Raw genomic sequence first — 8,595 nt, 5'->3', positions numbered from 1 at the left:
CAATTGATAACACAGTGGGTAGTACCTTTCAATATTATTTTGTAGAAGATTCAAAAAGGTCTAGGAATGACCATTTTTTATGTCAACCTTTGACAGATACTGAGATGATAATATTAAACTTTTGTAAAGGCTTTTCAGTAAGGAGTTAAGATAGTATATACGTTTGTTGCTTTTCGATGAACTAATCTAAAAGAAAGATAAAGTTTATTTAGAAAAGAGACAAGCAGTGGTCAATATGTCCTTCTCAAATATCACTTATGATAATAGAGCCCTAAAATGAAGCAGAAAAAGTTATTCCCCTTTATGCCTTCTACCCAGGTTTCCACCCTGAGTTGCTGGGTTAGCTAGGGCATTATTCTAAATCTGATTTTGTTTAGTAAGTACATTCTGAGAATTATTTGTAAAACATATCATACCTTCAGGATAAACTGACCTGTTATGTGGAGTTTCCTTCTTACAGTCTATGTAGATTTGAAAATGTTCTGAAGTATTTTAGTATAGTTTATCCTAAGCTGAATCTTGTGACCATAATTAGATAATAGGTTTAACTGTTAACTGCCCTCATAGGTTTTTATACAACTATTCCAAAAATGAAAGATAATTCTTGTCTTCCATAGTGAACATTTCATAAAAGATAGTGTTTTGTTTGTTTGTTTTGTTTTGTTTTCCATTATTCATTCACCATTTTGGTAACGGGAATTTGTGGAGCCAATCTGAACATTACATTTCTTGATTGGTTCAGAGATTGCCCAGCCACCCAATCAGAATTAAGGAAGTGTAATGACATTTGCTGATTTCTGGGAAAGAATCTTCTTCCCAGCTGGACAAGAAATCTCATGGGATAAAAGTCCAGTAACTACTTCCTCTATCTTGCTACCCTGAAGAGCCAAGACACATTGTAAAGCTGGATAGAGAAATGCCTGGCTGTTAGCTTTTGAGCCCTGAATCCAGCCAAGTTTGGAGAAATACCTTTTTTGTTTAGGTCAATTTGGGTCCAATTCTCTGTTGTATGCAGACAAGAACATCTAAGTGAAACATCTTCCTACTCAGAAGTTGGAATACATATATTTAACTAAGATCTAAATAATATCCTTTACACACACACACACACAAATTCAAAGGGCTAAAATATATTCATTTTTTAAAAAATTTATTTTATTGAACTATAGTAGATTTACAGTGTTGTGTTAATTTCTGCTGTACAGCAAAGTGATTTAGTTATATATATATATATTCTTCTTTTTCATATTCTTTTCCATTATGGTTTATCACAGGATATTGAATATAGTTCCATGTGCTATACAGTAGGACTTTGTTGTTTATCCATTCTATACATAATAGTTTGCATTTGCTAATCCCAAACTCCCAATCCATCCCTCTCCCACCCACCCACATCTTGGCAACCACAAATCTGTTCTCTATGTCTGTGAGTCTGTTTCTGTTTCATAGATAAGTTCATCTGTGTCATATTTTAGATTCCACATATAAGTGATATCATATGGTATTTATCTTTGGCTTACTTAACTTAGTATGATAATCTCTAGGTCCATCCACGTTGCTGCAAATGGCATTATTTTGTTCTTTTTTATGGCTGAGTAGTATTCCATTGCATATATATACCACATCTTCTTTATCCATTCATCTGTTGATGGACATTTGGGTTGTTTCCATGTCTTGGCTATTATGAATAGTGCTGCTGTGAACATAGGGGTGCATGTATCCTTTTGAATTATAGTGTTGTCCAGATATATGCCCAGGAGTGGGATTGCTGGATCACATGGTAGCTCTATTTTTAGTCTTTTGAGGAACCTCCATACTGTTTTCCATAGTGACTGCACCAGTTTACATTCCCAACAGTGTAGGAGGGTTCTCTTTTCTCCACACCCGCTCCAGCATTTGTTATTTGTGGATTTTTTAATGATGGCCATTCTGACCGGCATGAGATGGTTCCTCATTGTAGTTTCGATTTGCATTCCTCTAATAATTAGTGATGTTATGCATCTTTTCATGTGCCTATTGGTCATCTATATGTCTTCTTTGAGAAATGTCTATTTAGGTCTGCCCATTTTTTGATTGGGTTGTTTGTTTTGTTGTTGTTGAGTTGTATGAGCTGTTCATATACTTTGGAAAGTAAGCCATTGTTGGTTGCATCATTTGCAAATATTTTCTCTCATTCTGTGGTTTTCTTTTTGTTTTGTTTATGGTTTCCTTTGCTGTACAAAAGCTTGTAAGTTTGATTAGGTCCCATTTATTTATTTTTGCTTTTATTTCTATTGCAAAGGGCTAAAATATATTCAAGTTTGAAAACATTAAAATTAAAATTCTGTCTCTCAGGATGTTACTCTTGTCCATTTTCACTCTGCCAGAATGTTATGATACTGGCTGGAAAAAAATTCAAAGGCTGGTTTCTACACCAAGATCATTTACATGGAAAGGAAACCAGTTAAAATGGTTAATGAATGCCAACATGATTCTGACACTAATTTGACTGCTTCATGAGACTGGCAGGAAGGAAAATAAAGCAGTGTTCTGTTGTCAGATGGTCATTTATTTCCCCTTGGAAAAAAACCTGAAAAACCCAGACCTTACACCTGAAATCTGTCCTATACTTTCAAAGGAAGAGAATGCACTGAAGAATTTGTAACTTGGAACGACAACAGAATTATCTTCTGCATAGGAGATTGATTCCACACAGAGTCCATTCTGAGGAAACTATACCTGAGGTATTAATGAGAATAAAGAATTGACAAAGAGTGAGTCTTGTCATTCAGGATAGTTTCTAAAGGATTCTGTAAACAAAAGCTTGTCTTTTGAGTCTCCATTCTTTTTGAGGTGACTGAGTAGATCTCATCATACAGCTATAAATGTTTGTTCAAATAAAGTATTGACCGGGAAAAGTTCTTGGAGCTATAGAATGAGGAGAGGTTGTTATAAGCCTGTAAAGCTGAGTGAAATAGCTCAGTTAGTAAGAATTAGAATTTGTGCTTTCAAGATGCTCTTGTGAAAGCCATAGCAGGGGTAACTATGTCCCTAAATCTATACTTATTATTGATCCTGTTGGCTGTATTCAGGACCCTTCATTATATTTTTAAGGAAAGTGTAGATTAAATATTTGAATTTAATACATTCCAATTTAACTGTAAACTTGATAGCTATATACATAATTTATGAGTTACATATATAGCTACTTATGTTTTTAAGTTGTTTCATTTTCTCTCAGATTAATGAAAGTTCCCTTTGAAAACATGTCTTGAATAATGATTTAATTAAGATGTAAAATGAACATGTTGTTTCTTGAACAGTGGAGAAGCTCAAATGCCAGTTAGGATTTTTTTGATTGCAAATATTTGAACATTGAACTCTTAGTATTTGATGTTCCTTTTGATGAAATGGAGCTAATTTTAGGTACTGCTAGATTTTGTGCTCAAGTAATGCCACTAGTGTTCATTTGTAGGCTCTGTTCTGTGGCTCACAACAGATTCAGATTTACATTACTCTACTTTAAAATTCTACAGAGAGAGAATTGCTTCCTGCGCCTTCCTCAGAGTTCTAGGGATCCACACACACTCTCTCTGTGGCCCAGATTGGGTTGCTGTGCCCAGCCCATCCTTCAGCCAGTCACTGCTGATGAGGAGTGGTGAGGGGTAGGGTGGGGGGATAGTAGCAAAACAAGCAGTTTGGCCTAGGTCCCACTCCTGAGTAAAGTGGAGAGAGTTTTCCTGCACACGTGGAGAGGGGGTGAGATGGTTCACTCACAGGAAAATTGGGATACTGTTTCCACCATAAGGGAGAGTGAATGCTCTCGGCAAAAGAACAAATATCCACTGTAAGTTAGAACATGGATGTTCCAGTGGCAGAGCTGGCCAGAGCTCGAGGTCAATGGGCTTGAAAGCCTCTTTATGAACCCCTTCTTCTGATCTAGGTCTTTAGGAATGAAGGGTATACAAATTCATTGAGAGATTAAATATTGTTGTATCATGTTCAGGAAATGAATGAGTGAAAGAACTTCTCTTAATAGCCCAAATATTCTTGTGGAGTTCAGTTATCCTGGAAAAGGTCATCCAGTGTTTCTATGGTGAAAACTTTCATATGTAAACTTTCCTTCAGCCCTTTAACATGTTTTTTCACATATCATCTGACAATGGTATTGCACAACCCAATCTGTAACTTGCGGACAACCACAAAGCATCTTGATTTAGAAGTATATACACCACATGTTTATATTGACAGCACTATCTAATCATTTAGAATTATATTTTATGAGAAAACTAAAGGTCTCACATTTTGGCCATTTTGCCAACAGTCTCTGTCTGAAGCAGTTCACTGATGGGGAGAGAGATTTATTTTTCAGTATCAAGTTTGTGACATGAAGCATTTGTTTTACAGACAATATTTACCAGTTATTTTTCTGTCTTTAATTCTCGGACCCCAGATACCAAGGACAAATTGAATAACACAGTTAAATCAGCTGATTCTGCATAAGCCCAGAAAGAAGAGTTCTATTTTAGAAAAATAACTGAATTCTAAATCTGTGTCTGAAGAAATGTCATGTATAGGTTTTAGCTGTGAAACTGTTCTAAGAATGTAGAGCGGTATTCCCTATGGTTTTGATTGTGTTTGTCCTGAAAAGTTTCAATTTAATCGTAGAAAGGTTTGGGTCTTTTGAAAACAGCAAGAAAATCAATTATCAGGGTTTCAATTTTCTCCGGGCAATTTTCACCATTTCAGCATGCCCAAGAGGGAAACGGCCTATAATTTTGTTATGCTGAAGAATTTGGCAAGCTGGCTAATGGTCTTACTAAAAGTAAAGAAATCCCTTCGGTGGCATATGCAGGAAGTTATGTCTGAATCATTTAGAACCATTGTAGAGAAGCTTTTGTTCCTGAAGAGATCCGTGGGGGATTTTCCTGGGAAGAAAAGGTGTCTGAATATTCTTAAACCTTGGACAGATTTATCAAACTCGCTGTTTCACTTAAACCTTTGCCAAATGTGACTCATCTTCCATCAAATAGACCTCTCCCCAGGCATCTTCATCTTCAAAAAATCAACACCCAACACCACCTTATATTTCTTTCACTGATGCAATGATGAAATCTGTCTCAAAAGAAAAATATTTGTATTGATTTTATAATCTTAGAGGCTCTAACATTCGAGTGAGGCTGTTATTTAGAAGCATACTCCAAAAACTTTTTTGAAGAGTTTTTGTTTGTTTGTTTGTTTTGGCTGTGGGGGACATGGAGGGAAGGGAAGCTGGATGATAAGTGAAATGGCCTGAAAGCATGAGTCAAGGTGAAAAACAAGAATAAGTCAAAGGGAAATCATTGAACACTGGTGAATATAAAAAAAGAAATTAGATCAGACTACAGAGGAAAATGCATAAATTTAGTACCCAGAAATATTCTTCACGGGAGGGTCTATTTTTCTCCCAGCAGAGGTCGGTGAAGTGATAGTCTCCAAAAGGTGGGGCCGTTAGCTCTGTAGGCATTTAGAACTGGTCCGAACAAAGCACCTTCGAGCTTTAGGTGGGGAATGACACACTGTAGACAGCAGCTGGATAAGCAGGTATAAAGACTCTTTGACTCCCTCTGACTTCCAGCTAATCATGTATAGGCAGTTCAAAAATTCTACTGCCTCTTTCCTGCCAATTTGGATGCAAATTCTCCTTGGCCAGAAAACTGATCATTAGGTATGAAAGCCTCTCTTTTTGTTGGCTCCTCAGGTTCTTCACATATCACCTGGCATTCTGCTCAATAAATAGTTATAACTTTAAATGCAATGTGTAATGTCAGAGATTTACAGACGCTATCTCATACTTCAAGGTCACTGCACTCTCCTCTCTTGCATAAGAGGCAGTGATGCCCAGACACCAAGCTGGTGAGCTGGATTTCTAGCCCTGGGCTACCTCTTCAGAGAAGGAAAGAGAGCCTGGGTTTAGATGCAGATAAACTTAGGTGGGAATTCTGGCTTGAATTCCCATTTCTGTCCCAAAGCCTTCAACCGGTTTGTACCATAACCTCCTTTATCCTTGCAGTGGAATTATTTGAAACTCTAGTTTGAATCGCTGTCTAGGAGCTTGTACAATTCACTCCGTCATTGTCTGAGTGAGATCATCCAGAGCCTGGTTCCTCCTCCTACTAGGAATTAATGCTTTTTAGTGGATGTAATATATCTGTGACCTAACTGTGCATTAAAATTGAACTTAAAAATTTTTTTATAACCAAATTTGCTTTCTATTATAAATGTTACTTTCTACCTGGTAATGAAAAATTTAATTTTGCTAATTCAGAATAAACCTCATCAAATCAGGATTTAAAAAATATCACTTCAAAGTAAACTCATTCATTTTAGACTTCTTCCCTTAAATTTCAATTTTGCTTAAGTGGCATCTAACTTTAGGGAGGTGTTGTGGATTATGTAACCCCAGGTTGTGTGCATGTTTTCCCTCATCTGAGAAAGGAAGCAGCAAGGTATAGTGTTAGAACAATAGCTAGTAATTTACAAAGTAAATTACAAATAGTTTTACTTACTATCTTACAGGATGTAAGCCAGTTGAAGTGCCAAAACTGTATAGCATTACCTCCAAGAAAGAGCCTGAAACTGTGCCAGCAGAAGGCACTGGGAATTTGGCAGTGACTGCTATAGCCTTGAGGCAAGGTAGGTCTGCCTCTAGATCAAAAGAGAGACTGTAATAAGCTATGGTTTTTTGGTGCTTTCCTTATACTTAAAGCTTTTATAGAATCAGAATTTTGCTTAGAAACTTCTCTATACCAATCAAAAAAGAGAGTACATTTGACATTAGGAAATTGACTGCCCATTTGCTCTAAGATGACTCTAAGATGGACAATTTTGGAAATACCTAGAGTTCATCTAAAGTGGCCACTGTGATTCCAAATTACCCTGGGTGAAATAGCGCCATTTTGTGAGATGTGTGCAAGAATTCGAGAAACAATGATACTACACATAAGAAGCAGGTGTCTGGCTTCGCAGAAGTGCAAACTTGGATTGAATGGACTGCATCTGGAGAAATGATCATGGTCAATCTAATGTGTTGATTCTATAGCTCATATCTTGAGCCCCTAGCCAGTGGTTGGCTATCTTTGACAACAGACTCGATAATTTTTGGCCCTCACCAGATAGAGTTTGTGGAGATTTGTTTCCCAAATTAAACTCTCAGGGTTGTAAACACAGAAAAGAGTTAAAATAGGCCTTGTAAGGTTTTCGGGTGGTGACCCAAAGTACATTTCATCCAGTGAGGAACAGTAGCTTGTAAGATTTTTATTAACAACTTTTTGGAGGTTAAGCTCATATACAATAAAATGCACATAATTAAAGCATGAGATTTGAGAAGTTTTGACATGTGTATACACTCATAAACCAATCCACAATCAAGATAATGAAAATACCCATCACTTCCAGAAGGCTCCTCATGCCCCTTGGTAATACCTCCTTTCTGCTTTTTTCCAGTTTCTCTCCACCACTGGGTCTGCAGGCAACCTCTGATCTGTTTCTTCTAACTATAGATTAGTTGATGTTTTCTAGAACTTAATATACGTGGAATATAGTATGTATTCTTTTCTCTCTGGATTCATTCATTCAGCATGAGTATTTTGAGATTCATCCGTGTTGTTGTGCGTCAATAGTTCATTTGTTTTTAATCGTTGATGTGTATTCTATTACATGGGTATACCACCAGTTGTTTATCCATCACCTGTGCTTCAACATTGGAGTGTTTTCCAGGTTTTTGTTATTACAAATACAGCTGCTGTGCACATTCATGTATCAATCTTTATGCGGACATATGCTTTGTTTTCCATTGAGTAAATATCTAAGTGTGGAAGAGTTGCATCATCTGTTAGGTATATGTTCGGCTTTTTAAGAAACTGCCAAACTGTTTTCCAAAGTGTTTGTACCACTTCATATTTTCTTCAGCAGTGTATGAGAGTTCTAATTCCTCCATATACTCACCAACACTTGTATGGTCGATGTTTTTAATTTTAGCCACTTTATTAGGTGTGCGGTGGTACCTCATTGCGGTTTTAATTTGCATTTTCCTAATGACTAATGATATTGAACATCCTTTGTGCTTACTTACCATCTGTGTATTTTTTGTTATTGTTGTTTTGGGTTTTTGGGTTTTTCTGGTGCTGTGTCTGTTCAGTCAAGTCTTTTGCCCATTTTTAAATTGGGTTGTTAGAGTTCTTTACATAACCTGAATGCAGGTTCTTTTTCAGATATACAATTTGCAAATATTTTTTCTCAGTCTGTGGCTTCTCATTCACTTAGTGTCTTTCAAAGAGCAGAATTTCTTAACTAGTTTTTAAAAAAATATTGCACTTTGTAGTTATGGCTAAGAAATTTTTGCCTAACCTAAGGTTGCAAATATTTTGCTATGTTTTCTTCTAGAAGTCACACGCTTGTTAAGATTTACATTTAGATCTATGATCCCATTAGGGTTAATTTATTATCTTTTTAATTATTTTTTAATTTTTAAATTTTTTAAAATTTAATTTTTTTTGGCTGCATTGGGTCTTCATTGCTGCACGCAGGGGCTACTCTAGTTGCGGCGAGCAGGGGCTACTCTTCGTTGTGGTATGC

The sequence above is a fragment of the Balaenoptera ricei genome, chromosome 12 (assembly GCF_028023285.1).
Source record: "Balaenoptera ricei isolate mBalRic1 chromosome 12, mBalRic1.hap2, whole genome shotgun sequence".
In the NCBI taxonomy this organism is placed as follows: domain Eukaryota; kingdom Metazoa; phylum Chordata; class Mammalia; order Artiodactyla; family Balaenopteridae; genus Balaenoptera; species Balaenoptera ricei.
This window is presented reverse-complemented; position numbering follows the sequence as displayed.